This window comes from Molossus molossus, unplaced genomic scaffold (genome assembly GCF_014108415.1).
Source record: "Molossus molossus isolate mMolMol1 unplaced genomic scaffold, mMolMol1.p scaffold_m16_p_21, whole genome shotgun sequence".
NCBI classification, from domain to species: domain Eukaryota; kingdom Metazoa; phylum Chordata; class Mammalia; order Chiroptera; family Molossidae; genus Molossus; species Molossus molossus.
The window spans coordinates 11098450-11114985 of NW_023425357.1; the positions used below are offsets into that span (position 1 = coordinate 11098450).

At 49.4% G+C, this 16536-nt stretch overlaps 1 protein-coding gene across 2 annotated transcripts in view; it reads left to right on the forward strand.

The window, feature by feature from the left end:
• Nucleotides 1-6884: 6884 nt before the first annotated feature.
• The window catches only part of PAK4 (p21 (RAC1) activated kinase 4), a 46715-nt gene continuing 37063 nt past the window's right edge, over nt 6885-16536 (forward strand). For both annotated transcript variants that reach the window (XM_036274569.1, XM_036274571.1), the window contains exon 1: nt 6885-6984. The gene's annotated coding sequence lies outside the window, so the exon portion shown is untranslated. The remainder of the gene's footprint in view (nt 6985-16536) is intronic.

A 16536-nucleotide genomic window follows, 5' to 3' on the forward strand; every position in this document is an offset into this window, starting at 1 on the left:
GTTATTTATTCATGTATTAATTATCTATCTCTTGAGCACTTGTTCTCTGAAAAAGAAGAAAAATAGGAGCCTAGACCCTGAAGCCAGACTGTCTGTGTGACTTTAGAGAAGTTATTTAACCTCTCTGCTTCAGTTTGCACATGTGTTGAATGGAGATAAAAATAGCGCATAGGGCTGTTTCGGAGATTGAATGAAGTAGTAAAGGGCCTGCTAGATAGAATATGCTCAATAAATGTTTGTAGTTATCATTATTCGACATGCTTGGCACACAGATGGCATTCAGTGAATATATTTATTGAATGGATTTGAGCTGTCTTTAAGAGTATCTGCTTTGAAGTTAGACTTCCTGGTTAAAATTTCAGCAAAGCTGTTAGAGGTGGTGGGACTCTGCTCCACTTCCCACCCTACTCCATGCCTCAGTTTCCTCGCCTGTTAAATGGAGCTAAGGATCCCATCTTCTAGATAAGTGAGGAGAATTAGACAAGATCAGCTAGTGTTTAGAGAGGGTCTGGCATAGAGAGCAGTGAAAAAAAATGGAAGCAACCTAACTGTGTGAGGACGGGGTATTGTTAACTACAGTATAATACACCAAAATTAAAAAACAATAGTGATTTAACAAGTTCTCACTAGCCTGGCTGGTGTGGCTCAGTGGTTGAGCATCGACCCGTGTACCAAGAGGTTGCTGGTTTGATTCCCAGTCAGGGCACATGCCCAGGTTGTGGGCCCGATCCCCAGTGGGGGGCATGCAGGAGGCGGCCAATCGATGTTCTCTCTCATCGATGTTTCTATCTCTCTCTACTTCTCCTTTCCTCTCTCTCCAAAATCAATAAAGAAAAATTTTTTTTTTTTAAATTCTTACTAAAAAAAAACTAATGACGAATAACTGTACACTTACTCCTTTGCCTATGTCTTTCTTTTCCTTTAAGAACAATTTCCAGAAGTAGAATTGCTGTATCAAAGGGTAGACAGCATTAAGTCTTGATGAATGTTGCCAAAAGCCTGGTTTAGATCAGTGGCACAAGAGTGGCTGTTATCCAGAATTTCATCGGCATTGATTATAATATTTTATTTTATTTTATTTATTTTTTGGTATGTGCCCTTGGCGGGAACCGAACCAGGACTGTCAGGTCCACTGGCTGGCGCCCCAACCCCTGAGCCAAACCAGCCAGGGCTGATTATAATATTTTAAATACTGTATATTTTTCTGCCCTGGCCTGTATGGCTCAATTGGTTGAGCATCCTCCCATGCACCAGTTCCCTGGTTCAGTTCCCAGTCAGGGCATATGCCAGGGTTGTGGGCTCGATCCCCAGTAGGGGGCATGCAGGAGGCAGCCAATTGATGTTTCTCTCCCTTTCCCTCTCTTTCTCTCCCCTTCCCTCTCTCCCTTCTTCTCTCTAAAAATAAAAACAAACAAATCATATTTTAAAAATGAATAAAAGGGAGCTGTTTAACAGTGTTAAAGAACAAAACTCAACCAAATAAAAATGAGGATCTAATCGGCTTTATTAATGATTTGTGAATCAGGCATCACCCCATCTAGCAACTAGAAGGGCGCTCCAAGGAGTTGTACAAAGTGAAAGGTTTTAATAGGCAGAAAGAGAGTGGAACTAAGAAAAGGGTGGATTTTTTTCAGGCAAGGTCACCTTCCCTTAGGGGAAGGCAGGGGGGTCTTATTAGGCAGATTACTTCACTAGGGTTGATCAAGAAATTGGTTTAAGCCTGGGGGTTTGGCTCAGTGATTAGAGCGTTGGCCCGTGGACCAGAGAGTCCCGGGTTTGGTTCCCACTAATGGCACATACCTCGGATGCAGTTTGTCCCCAGCCCCGGTTGGGGTCGTGTGGGTGGCAACCAGTCAGTGTGTCTCTCTTACATGGACGTTTCTCTCTCTTACCTCCCCTCTCTCTCCCTCCCATTCTATCTGAAGATAAATGCAAAAATGTCCTTGGGTAAGGATATAAAAAAATAAATAAATTGGTTTAAAATGCCATTCATGGGAGAGTCTGAAACTGTAATTAGGTTAGTTATTAACTTTTGGTTTGGTGACTAGTTTAGCAAAGGTGACTCCATTTGGGCTTTTTTTTTTTTTTTTTAATTTTTTGAAGAAACTCCATACTGTTTTCCATAATACTAGAACCAATTTACATCCCCCACTACAGTGTACAAAGGTTCCCTTTTCTCCACATCCTCGCCAACACTTACCTTTTGTCTTCTTTTTTATTTTATTTTTGTTACAGATGTTTCCCTTTTTTTTCCCCATTGACACCCTCCTCCCCATCCCTCCTACCCCGTCCCTGGCTGGGATCTTTCTTTTTTTAAATGTATATTTATTTTATTAAAATTTTTTTGGATTTATTTTAGAGAGAGTAGATAGGAGGGAGAAAGAGAGAGAAAGAAACATGGATGTGAGAGACACACATTGATTGGTTACCTCCCGAAGGGCCCAAGAATCAAACCTGCAACCCAGGTGTGTGCCCTTGACTGAATCAAACCTGCAACCCAGGTGTGTGCCCTTGACTGAATCAAACCTGCAACCCAGGTGTGTGCCCTTGACTGAATCAAACCTGCAACCCAGGTGTGTGCCCTTGACTGACTCAAACATGCAACCCAGGTGTGTGCCCTTGACTGAATCAAACCTGCAACCCAGGTGTGTGCCCTTGACTGGAATCAGACCTGTGAACCCGAAATCCCTTGGTCCTCGGGCCAACACTCTAACCGCTGAGCCAAATCGGCCAGGGCTAAATATGTTTTTATTAATTTTAGAGAGAGAGGAAGGGAGAGGAAGATGATCTGCTGCCTCCTACACACCCCCTACTAGGGATTGAACCTGCAACCCTAGCATATGTCCTGTCTGGCAATCAAACCGGTGACCTCTTGGTGCATGGTTCAATGCTCAACCACTGAGCCACGCTGGCTGGGCCTTTCTTTCTTTTTTTTTTTTAACAACAGCCATTTCATTAATTTCTTGTTTGCCTATTTCATTTTTTCTTATCTGTTGTTTGTGTTTGTAATTTCTGATCATGTCTTTTACTTATTTTTCTAGTGTATGTTCACCTTTCATATTGATTTTTAAATGCTCTTTTCATATGATGGGCAGAAAGCTTTGCTTGCTATTTATATATTGCCACTTCCCCTTTTCCTTGGTGTATTGAAATGTATCATTTTTATTAAACCAAATCTGCCTCACCCTCCTTTTTATTTCCATCCTTTGGGGATCACCTTCTCACCATCACCTCCAGGAAGCCTTCTCTGTAGAAGGCTCTTTGCAGCTGATTTTTTCCTTCCCAGGACCCCACAGTAAGAGGGCCTGATTGCCCATCCTGAGTAAGCCCTTGGAGCAAGTCTGTCAGCAGGCTTCTTCCAGGGGTCTGATCTCTAACTGAGATCTCCAACTAAGTTAGTTACAAGGTTGCTTCCTTAAAAATGGGTTCTAGAGCCTAATACCTTGCAATCTGTGCAGGGCATTGAAGAGGAAAAGGCTGCACCTGGCCCTCCTCCCATCACTGTGACCCAAATAAAGTGCCATCATCTCAGTTATTAGCTTTTTTATAAAAATAGAAACTCTGTAAGGGTAAAGATTTCAAAAGTGTGCAAAACCAAGAATGTTTAATGCTGGCAAGGATACTTTAAAGGGCATACTCCCTCTGAATGCTGGTGGGAGCACGAACTGGATCTGTGACACCATTTGCCAATATGTGTCCCAGGCCATGGGGAGGCAGCAGAGGGCAGTTAGCGAGTGTCTGGAGTCAAAGCTGGAGCTGTGCCCTGGCCCTTCCCCATTAGCTTGTGCCACTTTGAGCAAATCAAATTACTTCCTAAAACTCAGTTTCCTCCTCTGTGAAACAGGGGTAAGTCATAGCTCTTGTTAAAATTACAGGGCTTAGTACCATGCATAGAAATGCTGGAAACATGGAAACTGTTACTATTATTAAATCTTAAAGACGTACATTTCTTTTAACCCTGCAGTTCCATTTGTGGTAATCTATTCAAAGGAAATCACTATAGATGTGCACAAATGTTTGACTACTTGGATTTATTTATGGGGGGGGATCATTTATAATAAAAAAATATTTATCACAGCTTAGAAGGTCAACAAGAAAAAGAAGTTAAATAAATTAGAGTTCGTTGATAGAATGGCATCGTACGCAGCCATTAAAACTAATGGTTGTGCCCTGGCTGGCATGGCTCACTGGTTAGAGCACTGGCCTGTGGACCAAAGAGTTGTGGGTTCAATTCCGGTCAAGGGCACGTGGTTCGGTCCCCTGGCCCTGGTCAGGGTGGTATGGGAGGCAACCAGTTGATGTGTCTCTTGTGCATCGATGTTTCTCTCTCTCTCTCTCTCTCTCCCCCTCCCTCCTTCTCTCTTTGAAAACAAGTGGGAAAATATCCTCAGGTGAGGATTAAAAAACAAACAAACAAAAAACTAATGGTTGCCCTGGCTGGTGGTTCAGTTGGTTGGAGCTTTGTCCCAGGCACCGAAAGGTTGGTGAGGGCACACACCTAGGTTGTGGTTCAATCCTGGTCGGGGCACGAGTTCAAGAGGCAGCCCATATATGTTTTGAACATCTCACATCGATGTCTTTCTCTGTTTCTGTTTCTGTCTCTCTCTCTAAAGGTCAATGAAGGCATATCCTCAGGTGAGGACTAAAAAAAAACAAACAAACAAAAAAAGGGACTAAAATGATCTATCTATCTATCTATCTATCTATCTATCTATCTATCTATCTATCTATCTATCTATTTATGGTACATGCCCCTAGCAGGGACCGAACCCAGGACTCTCTGGTCCTCAGGCCGATGCTCAACTGCTGAGCCAAACTGGCCAGGGCAATAGTGGTGATATTTATAATCTTGTTTTAAAAAGATAAAAAATTCTGGTTTGGCTCAGTGATTGGAGTGTTGGCCTGCGGACCAGAGAGTCCTGGGTTTGGTTCCCACTGGGGCACGTACCAAAAAAAAAAGATACAAAATTCTTTACTTTTTAAAATATATTTAAAAATTTTCAATTATAGTTGACATCCATTATTATATTAGTTTCAGGTGTACAGCATAATGGTTAGACATTTATATAACTCACCAAGCGAGCCCTTCCATACATAGAGCAAGTCTGTTGTAATAATAATTATTACGATATTATTGACTATATTCCTCATGCTGTACTTTACATTCTCATGTCTATTTCCTAACTACCAACATGTGCTTCTTAATCTTGCCACCTTTTCCACCCAGTCCCCCAACCCCACTCCCATCTGGCAACCATCCATTTGTTCTCTGTAAAAAGATACAAAACTCTATAAATATGTGTTTCTGAATCTGCTTTAAAATGCAGTTAAGTCCGACTGGTGTGGCTCACTGGTTGAACATCGACCCATGCACCAAGAGGTCGCCGGTTTCGATTCCAGGTCAGGGCACATTCCAGGTTGTGGGCCCGATCCCCAGTGGGGGTCATGCAAGAGGCGGCCAATCGATATTTCTATCTCTCTCTCCATCTCCCTTTTCTCTCTAAAACTCAATAAAGAAAACATTAAAAAACATCTATATATATACAATGCAGTTAAAATACAGAAAAAAAATGATTCATTATGCAATCATTCACTCATTGCTTTTGCAGATATTAATTAAATGCCTATCACGTGCTAGACACTACGCTGGGGCAGGGGAGATGCACTAAACATTTAAGAGTTTCTCTAAGGAGATGGAATTGCAGTTTATCCAACCATCCAGTCAACAAATGTTTATTGAGCATCTACATGCCAATAATGCCAGGGTGCTGGGCATGTACAGTGAACAAAACACAAAAATCTATGCTCTCATGGAGCTGACATTCCAGCAGGGGAGACAACCAGAAAACAATCACTACACATAGCTAATTATCCAGTATGTTAAAAGGTGATTTGAGTAACAGAAAAGAATAAAAAACTGACAAGGCAAGAGATTCACTAACATGTGAGGGGGATGTTTGCTGCTGTATCTACGTTGGGGAGGAACAATTCCACTGATAAGATGACATTTGAATAAAACCCTGAAGGAGGGGAGGGGAGGAGTTACCTGGGGGTTACCTGGGGTCCAGATAGAGGGACCAGCCAATGCAAAGACCTTGAAGTGGGAGAGCACCTGATATTTTTCTGGAAGAGCAAAGTCCTTTAGCCCAGTGGGTGAAATCACAGAAGACGTTGTCCGAGTTTAGTTTATGATTTCTGGTGTGGGTTTTTGCTCTTGTTTTTGTTTTTGTGTGTATGTGTGTATATATATATATAAATTACTTTTAAAAACTTCTTTAAAAGATTAAGGTCAAATAGTGTCTTGGTTCCAGGTACGTAAAGTTCTATGACTCACACCGACAGACTGTCCAAAACTCATTATTTACTGTCTGTAATCCCAAAGCAGCTAGTTCCGCCCCTCCGAGCCTCAGTTTCTTTACCTGTAAAACGGTTATCAGTAATACAGTCGGGTTGTAGTGACTATTCAGCAAGGCAATGAAAATAAAGTCCTTGGCTGGGTGTCTGGAAGAGAGCAAGTGCTTAACAACTGCTCTGGTCATTACTCTTTATAACTGCCTTCCACCCCCTAACTGCTTTCCGGGGCAGGTGGGAATGACTGTTACAGGACAACAGTCATTTCCCCTTTAAGAACTCAAGTGAGCTGGAAGCCAGCCTTCCCGCACCCTTTCCAAATTTCCCAATCCCCACTTGGCATTTTCCGCCCGAAGGTCTCCGATTGGGCAACCTGCACCAATCAGAGGCTTGGACGGGCGCTGCCAGATGCCCAGCTCCGCCCCTGAGCGGGCCCTGCCCCCTGCCCGGTCAGCCCCGTTGCTATGGGGACTGGTGGGCGGCGAAGGGGGAAAGCCCCGGATGTTCGTTGGGGATTCAACATGGCGGCGGCAGTGGCCGCGGTGGCGGCGGCGCAAGAGAGCTGAGGGCGACGCGAGGGCGCGGAGTTCCGGGCCGAGTAGCTAGGCCGCGAGCAACTGCTTCGCCGAGCCGGTAGGATAAGTGGTCTGGTCAAGGGAATGGGGTGGTCTGGGCGGTGGCGGGCGGAGAAGGCTAAAGCAAGTAGGGGGCGGGTCCGCTGGGGTCAAAGTTCACTCGTGGAGGGTAGGGTCACGTCGGGGGGGTCGAGGGTCAAAGTTGAGGGGGGCGAAGATGGTGTAAAGGAGGTCAGAAGTCAAACTAACGAAGGGGGTGTGGCCAAGGGGAGCGCAAAGTTCGAAATTTGAAGTGGGGGCGTGTTAGAGGGGATTGGGACGAGTGTCAAAAAAGGGAGATCACAATTAATAATTTGAGGAGAGGGTGCGCTTCCGGTGGTCAGAGGTCAGCCTTGGGGATGGCGGCTGGGAAGGTAAGGAGCAGCCGGCGGAGCAGATGAATGAGATTGAGATTAGGGGGCATCTTTTCTGGGATCAAAGGTGGGGCGTGGCCAAAAGGGAGGGAGATCAGAATCAGATGGCCGGACAGATCGTGCTCCCAAGGGTCAAAAGTTAAAACCCAAGTGGGACATTGCGGGGGAGGAGGGACAGGACATCCGAGAGAGAGGTCAAAGATGATTCCTGGTGTGGGAGAGGGGAGCCCCTTTCCACAAATAATGAAAATAATAGGGAACACTCATCAAGTGCTATGTGTCAGGCGCTGTTGACTACAACCTCATGGGGTTGGTGCCATTACTGAGAGGCCAAGAGAGCGCCAGGGTCACCTGATGAGGAAGTTGTGCCGCTGGGATTCCAACTCTGGAGTTCTGTGCTCTGTGGCCTCTTAAATAATCACAGCCTTGCTTAATGTTTAATGAGGCTTAACGCCGTACTCCGTGCCTTGTGTGCCTGGTCTTATTATACCACAATCTTGTGAAGTGGGTGCTAAATAGACCCACTTTACAGAGAGAAAAAGTGAGGTTCAGAGAGCCTCTGCTAAGTGACAGAGGCAGATTCCAAGCTGGATCTGAATCCCAGCGCTCCTACCCCTGGTCACTGCATTGTAGATTGCTGAAGCTCTGTTTCTGCAAGCAGAGGGGCTGGGCAAGGCTGGGCCACTCCCTGAGCAGGAAAGGATTGTCTTTTTGGCCTCTGTGGAAGGGTGTGATCTGGGAGGAGAGGTTCCCCTGGGTCTATTGGGATGGGGTGTTTGTGGGTGGCCCAGAGTCCAAGGGTGTCTAATGAGCTTCTGGCTGGGAGGGTGTCCTTGGGTGGTACCCTGTACAAAGTTGTGTGTCCTCTGCACTTAAAACCCCAAATTCTCATCATGGTCCTCAATTGCTCCCACCTCATTTCCTGCTGCTTTCTGGATCCCTCACCTCAATCCAACCACTTTGGCCTTTTTGCTGTCCTTCAACTCTGTAGGCTTACGCCTCCCTCCGGGTCTTTGACCTTCCTGTTCTCTGTGCCTGGAATCCTTTCCCCACCCTGCCCCCTCTCACTCATTTGTCACTCCCTCACAGCCCTCCCAGGACCACCCAGCTCTCCTTGCCCTGAGGCACTCTTTCTTTCACAGTTGTTTTCTCCCCAGCTCTTACTCTGTCCTTACCTTGTTGGTTGTCAGCCTCTCCCACTAGTGTGAGCCCCTCATTGGGCAGGAATTGCTTCATGTTGCTCCTTCGCTGAATCCCCACCTGAAGCACTGCCTGGCTTGCAGAAGATGCTCAGTTGGTGGGGGTTGAATGTTGGATACTGTGCTGGGTTCTGGGACTGCAGCAGTGGACAAGACACATGGAGCCTCTGGCCCTCCGAGGCCTCTCATTGTCCCTTGGTGGGAGCCGACTGGACCTATACCCCTGCTGGTGATATATGGTTACATCTCTGCCAACTGTGACATAATCTGAGAAGGATGTGTTCAGGGAGCCAGGGGAGTGCACAGGCCCTGGGCCCCAACCTGGACTGGGGACTATCCCTGGGCACATCCCCTGGGTAAGATCTGAAGGATGAGTAGGAGGGATGGGAAATGGCAAAGCAGGCAGAAGGAGAAGTCCTGTTTCTGAGTGGAGGTCAGGGGACCGGTACAGAGATGGGGGCTTGTAGGTCACACGTAGCCTGTGTGAGGACCACTGGGGTGCCTATTCTGGGAGGTGTGTCTGTGGAACTGTGAGGTAGTTCTGAGAGCAGACACTGGACCAAGGATGCGGGGTTCATACCCTGCTCCATCACTCACAGGCTGTGTGACCATGGGCAGGTTGCCTAATTTTTCTGGGCCTCAATTTCCTCTTCTGCAAAATGAGCTAATGATAGTGGCTGCCTCACAGAATTGCTGTGAGGATGCACAGTGTACAGTGTGCCCAAGGCCTGGCACACAGTAGATGCTACGTATGCGCTAATCTTGATGCTGCCGCCTCAGAGGTGGTGGAGGTGCCTCTCTCCACCTGCCTCCTGGCTTTCTCTGGCAGCCACCCCACTCCTGGCTCTGGCAGGGTCACTAAGTGGACAGACTCTCCAGGCAGCCTTGTGAGGCCAGCCCAGCCTCAGGTCCTGAGTGCAAGCTCACTCAGCATCTCAGGGCTCAGCACAGGGAAGGAGTGGTGGGCTTGGCCCCGAAGGCACACATTCTGATCCCTGCCCTGCCACTTACCAGCCGTGGACCTTGGGCAAAAGATTTTACATGCCAGTTTTGTTCCTTATGATACTGTTTAGACTATCAAAAAAAAGTAGCCAGTCTTATTTCTTATGATACATTTTAGACTATCAAAACAAGTAGAGTTTTCAATATACTAAACCACCTACATCTCCAGCATCTGGCTTGGGACAGAACACGTAGTGGATGCAGTTAAAGGCTCCGCTTCCCTGCCCACCCATGCCCACCCTACCTGCCGGGGCAGCTTCTGTACTGGAATTGGGTGCATAGCGTTGCTCTGCAGCCTGTCATACTTTTACTGTCCTTGGCTGTATTCACCAATGCTGGAGCAGTAGCTCTCAATCCTGGCTGCACATTGTTACGTATTGCAGTCACCTAGAAAGCTTTCTAGAACGTTGTTGCCCAGGCCTTCCGCAGAGATTCTGGCCTGGCTCCTTGGCCTGGGGTGGGGCCAGTGGCAGTACGAGGTTCTCGGCCTGCCAGGGTTGGCCACCACCATTTTCCAAGTCATGTAAATGGGATCACGATAAGCAATTTGCTTCTTCTGCTGAACATTAAGAAACATTTGGCTATTTCTCTGTCTGGATGTGTGTAGGTCTGGGGCTGTCATTCGTTTTCCTTGCTGTCGAGTGTTTCTTTTTGTGATTTTTACCACACAGGAGTTATCCATTCACCTTTCAGTGGCCATTTAAGTGGTTTCCCATCGGGACTGTAACAAACGGCACTGCAGTGAACCTTCTAGCAGGTGTGTCCTTGTATGCTATGCAGGCCAGAGTCTCTCTCGGGCAGATGTCTTGCTGGCTTTCCTAATTGCTTTCCTCAGTGCTTGTACCACTGTTCCTCCGAACAGGGCTCGAGGGTTCCCTTCGTTCCACATCCTGCTTCGGGCAGGTTTGTGGCCTTTGCCGAAATGACTTAGCCAGGAGATGGTAGGTTTTATGGCCTCCCAGACTGGTGGGGAACAGCTGGAGAGATGGTTCCCGGGACAGGCTTCGGTGGGGCCTGGCGCACCACTGAGCCTTCTAGGGCCTCCAGGACAGTGACTGCAACTTTAACCTAACTCTGCTTGGGGGCTTCTCCCAGGGCTGACAGTTGGGGAAGGAAACTATATTGACTTGAACCTCCTCAGAAAGGAGGCAGGAGGAATGAGGAGAAGCTTAGAAAGGGAAGGGCAGCCTTGCTACGCTCGTGTGTCTGACCACTGGCCGCAGGGCTGACCAGCACAGCCACTGGCCCCATCCCTCTTTCCCTGGCCTATTGCATTACAGTACAGGGAGGGAGACCGACTTGTCCTTAGGCACTGACAGCCCAGAGTGCTCAGGGCTGGGGTAGGGAGGCACAAAGATGGAGGAATCCAGAGGAGGTGCCTGGCCCAGCCTGGGGAGTCATGGACTTTCTGGAAGAAACATCTGATCGATGAGGGTGAGTCAGGCCTAGAAAGAAGGTGCAAAGAATAGGAAAGGCAGTGAGTAGTGAAAGTGCAAGGACCCTGAGGTCCAAATTAGTTTGGGATGGTCAGGTACCAGCAAGGCGGCCAGTGTGGCAGAGCAGGCAGTAAAGTTGGGGGGTGGCGGGTAGAGCAGGGGATTTCAGGCTGAGGGGAGGATGGATTTCACTCTGTGTGTCACTGGGAGCCATCGGAAGGTTTTAAGCAATGTTTGGTTTCCTTGTATAAAGATTGCTCAGGCTGCCATGTGGGGAACAGATCACAGAGGGCAGCGGCAGGGAGACCCGAGGGGAGGCTGCTGTGATCGTCCAACAGAAGAAGGTGGACGGGACGAGGATGGCAGTGGTCGGGGAGGGGCCTGTGTGCTGGCCAAGATCATGAGTACTTTACCCACATTAACTCATGTGATCTTCACAACAACCTATAAGGTAGGTACTGTTATCATCCCCATTTTAGAGATGAGGAAACTGAGACCTGGAGAGGTACATGACTTGTCTAAGGTCACACAGCAGGCAAGTGGCAGAGGCAGAACTTGAACTCCACACCTTCAGTCTCCAGAGTCACTGCTTGTTGCAGTTACCGCCAGTGATTTGGAAGTGGTTTTCATAAGACAAGGCCACTTCCTGTCCAGTTGGTTCTTACCCAGGCTGCTCTTTATTTATTTATTTATTTTTATCCTCACCCGAGGACATTTTTCCATTTTTTGTTCAGGTAGAGTGGGAGGGAGAGAGAGAGGAACAGAGAGAGGGAGAGAAACATCGATGTGAAAGGGACATATCGAGTGGCTGCCACCCACACAACCGACCAGGGCCGGGGACAAACTGCAACCGAGGTACGCGCCCTTAGCGGGAACCGAACCCGGGTCTCTCAGGACCGTAGGCCGACACTCTAACCGCTGAGCCAAACTGGCCAGGGCCCAGGCTGCTCTTTAGATGAAATCTCCTTAGGGGCCCGTTCAACCTGCGTAGTTTCTGGACACTGGGTCCCTACCTCCCTCAGGGGCCCCCACGACTCCCATCTATTGCCTCACCCCTCCTTGTCCTGCTGGCTCACAGTGAGCCAGACTTCCTGGCCAGACGCCGCTCGGGGTGTCCCCAGCAGCTGTTTCTCCCATCAGCCGAGCCGAGTGGCCAGCAGGAAGCATTCTCCTTCCAAGGCACAGTTAGGGAAATGGGACCCTTCTTGCGCCAGCCACCCATCCGGGGCTGGGGTTTATTGTCTGCCAGCTGCCTTGGCCCACAGGAAGGGTGGGGTGGGGGGACATGGAGGGTCAGAAAGGGAGCTTTCCTAAGTCCCAGGGGAGCCAGCCGTGTCAGATGCGACAGAAGCCACTACTCCCTGTGGCTTGTTTCATGGGGCCCTCTGGTTCTGTCCAGACCTTCTCCAGAGTGCAAGGTGATCTGCTGCTGCCCTCAGGGGCAATGGCAACTTCCCTGCCAGGGCCACACAGGCCACACGCATCCTTCAGCCTGACCCCGCTTTCCCCAGCTGGGGGCCCCTGAGGAAAAGATGTTCATAACCTGTTGGGAGGATTGAAGGAGATCAGGCTATAAAGTGCGTAGCACATTGCCTGGCGCACAGTAAGCTGGTGGTAAGTGTCCTCTGGGCTGCAGCCTTCTCCTCATCTGCTCCCAGCCTCTGGTGACACTGCACTGACGCCAGCTCCCTGCTTCCCAGGCGCTGGCTGTGTGTTCTGTGGCCATCATCGCGGTGGCACCACCTGCAGACCCTGAGGAGGAGGTGTTATTAACCTCATTTCTCTTTTCCTGTCTTTTAATTTTAAGAAGGCACATTTTTGCTCCATGTGCATGTATTACCTATTTTCCTAAATAATCACCGAAACACTGACACAGCACAGAACGGTATACAGTGACAAGGACATCTCTTTCCCACTGCGGCTGGCGGTCCCCTTCCCAGAGGCAGCCATTGTTCCCAGTTTCTTCTCTTTCTTGTGATGTTTGTTCCTGCACATGTTCTGCCCCTTTGTTTTCCCTCCAGTGGCGCCGGCTTCCCACGTTTGTGTTCTGGCCTGCCTCCTTGCGTGTTTCACTCCTCGGCTGTGTCAGGACATGGTTCTTCCTCGTGCTCACTTTGGCTGTGCCATGTTCCGTGGCATGCATGTCCCCGCGGATGGCCATTCAGGCCCTTCCGGCTTTTCCTCCTCCGAACAAGGCTGCCCGTGCCTGTGAGCACAGCTGTGGATTCACCGCTGGAGCCAGGCTGGGGGCCTGAGATCGTGCTCCAGGAGCTTGCCGGTGCTGTTCCGGCCTCCCCGGAGCCTGTGCCTGGTTACGCCGCGCTCTGGTGGCTGATGGCACCATGGTTTCCTCACGTGCTGGCCCTGCGGACAGGCTGTTATCTGATGCTTCAAACTTTGCGTGTCAGATAGGTACCAAGTGGCCTTCATGGTGGCTCTGATTTTAATATGAGTAAAGTACAGTGTCTTCCTGTTTGTTGAAAGCCATCTGGGCTTCCTTTTCTGGGACTTTCATGATATTTTTACTTTCCCTGAGAAGTGGAAACTGAGGCACAGACTGGAAACCCCACAGCAAGTAAGTGGGAGATCCGAGACTCATACCCAGGCTTACATGGCTCCAGGGTGGAGCTCTTAACCTGTCTGCCACAGTGGAGGGCATGGACTCTGGAGCCAGCTTTGCTACGACTGGCTGAGTAACCCCAGACAAGTCACTTCTCCTCTGTGCTCTGTCCTCGTCTGTAAATGGGATGTTAATGGTACCTCTTCATAAGGTTGTCTCGAGGTTATAAATGCACAATCATCAGGCAGAATGCATAGCAAGTGCTCAAAGACTCTTAGCTGCTAGGTCCAGTATTAGTCTATATTGTTAGCATTTTCAGAAAGTACTGTTCTGAGTGCTTTCTGTGAACTAACTTGTTGGATCTTCCTAGTACCCCCAAGTTGTAGGTGTTACTATTCCCCTTTCACAGGGGAGGAAATGGAGAACCTGGGAGACTTGCCTGGGGTCAGAGAGCCAGCAGGGCTGGAATTTAGCCCCAGGCTGCTGGCTGCCCAGTCTGGTTCCAACCACTATGGCACACCACCTGTGCCACCCCCTTAACTAAGCCTCCCTCCCCGCCCCCTCTATTGTGTCCTCAGTCCAGGCAGGCTGCAGCAGAGCTTTGAAGGGGTACACCTGGACAGGTGGGGTCACCAGGCGGGGTCCCCACATAGGACCTCCCTCTAGGGCCCTCCCTGCTTCCTTCCCAGGTGCCCAGCCTGGAAACTCCTGATAAAGGGGCATTGTGCTACAGTTTCGGCTGACTTCCCCAGTCTGGTTTCAGCCACTCCTACACCAGGGAAGTGGCCTGCTGTCCTGGGCCTCCTCTCCCTTCTCCTCTCCCTCTGCCCTTCCCTCATCGGTCTGTGCTGGGAATGGGGAGAAAGTAGGACATTGCAGGAGGGCAGAGCTCTTCTGTATATCAGCCCCCAGGGAGTTCTGCTCCTTGTCTCCCTAGGGTCCCTCCTGCCCCGCTGCCTGCAGGGGCCTCCACAGCCTTCCCCCACACTTCCTCAGCACCCTGTCCCAGGTGATTTGGCTCTGAAATGCCGGATATATACACCTACAGAAAAGTGCCTGAGTGCACAGTCAGTTTGATAGATAATGATACGGTGAACAAACGCTTCACCCAGCAGGCCAAGGTGAAGACAGAGTTCAGCATCCTGGAAGCCCCCATTACCCTCTGGATCACAACTCCAGTGGTGATCACTCCCCTGATCTTGGGGGTCACCATGTCCCTGCTTTTCTGGGTAGCTTTTACCAGGTATGCACCTCTGAATTCTAGAGTGCCACTTTGCTTGCTTTCGAACCTCACAGAAATGGGATCCTGGTATGCCCTTGTTTGTTTCTGCCTTCCTTCACCCTCTGTCCACATGGCCCCGTGTGTTGGCAGTTTGTTCACCCTCTTTGCTGTGGAGTATTCTATGGTGTGAACGAACCATGACTTAGTTCTCTGTCTCCTGCTGTGCAGTGTGAATGTCCTCTTTGAACATGCCCACTGGTGCTCGTGTGCACGCATTTCTCTAGGGAATAGATAGATGCAGGGTGGGTCGCTCAGCTCAGAGGGTAGGGTATCGTCGCCTTCGGTGGACACCGCCACACAGCTTTGCAGAGTACAGTACCTGTGTATGTGCCCAACAGCTGCTCCACATCCTCACCAGCACTGGGTTTGTCAGACTTTCTCACTGACCTTGAAACGTTTTATGTTCTGCTCTTCTGCAAAAGTAACATATACTTGTTATCATTGAGATGAGTTCCTTGTGTGGTTTTCTAATCCCCATGTTCCAGTTCATGCTGGCTCTTACCCGTCCTACCAACAGGAGTCAAGTGCTTGTTCCTGGGGAAGCCCTGGGCTGGGACCACGGGACCCAGAGTTGAACACAACAGGCTCTCTCACTGAGCTTAGCCCTGGTAGGGCACACAGACCTTGACCAAAGAGTGACACAGAGACAGGTGAAAAAGCCCCCATCGTCCTTCAGGGACCCTGTCTGGGTAACAGGCACTCCATCCATCCCCTTGATTAGGCCAAGAATCTGATGTCATCCTGACTCCTTTGGTCCTCTTCCTCCACAGCCGCGAGATCAGGAGAGCCTGTTGCTCTACCTTCAGAATAGAACCTGGTGCCTTTCCCTCTTCATTGTCACCCCAATTCAAGCCACCCTCATCTCCAGCCTGGACCATTTCAATAGTCTCCTTACTCCTCCCTTCCCCGCTGCCTCCATAGTCGGTCCCCACAGAAGCCAGAGGGAGCCTGAGCCAGATCATGCCCCTCTCTTGCTGGGGACCCTCCTGTGGCTTCATCTCTCTAAGGAACAGCCTCTAAGGCCCCACAAGATTCTGACCCAGCTTTTCTGCTCACCATTGCTGTACCATTCCTAGAACGTTCCAGGCTGGGTCCTGTCTCAGGGTCTGTTCATGCTGCTCTCTCTGTGACCCGTTCCTCTCTTGCCCCCCACCCTCTCCTGCTTGATTTTCTTTGTAGCACTCATCATTGCTACTTAACATGACATTATGACCTGTGGTTCTATTGGTTTATTGTCTCCACTGCCCATGACTTAGTTTCATAACTTAGCTTACTGTGTCCCTTTGCTGTATCCTCAGAGCATGAGATGTAGTAGTTGCTCAGTAAACGCTGGTGGACTGAATGTAAATGAATGAAAGAGCTGTAATAAGCAGTGAGCATCACTGCCAGAATATAGGTTCGGGGATCCGCCCTGGGTGAGGGGTACAGGGCAAGCTTCCTGAGGAGGAAAAGGCACTTGCAGTTAGCTGAGAGAGGAGGAGGGTACGGGTACTTGGGCACTCGAGGCTGGGGGAGCTGCCTGTGCAGGGGCCCCGGTGGGAGAGTACAAGAGCACGTGAGGAACTGCAGGAAGACTAGCATCAGTGTCAGTTCTCCAGGTGGTCTGGATTCCAGTGGTGACAGCCACTCAGGCCTCTCCATGTCTCAGTTTCTTTCTCTCTAGAGCTGAGGCTACTCTGGGTGTCCTGGGGCATCTCTGAAGTTCTGCACCTAACACT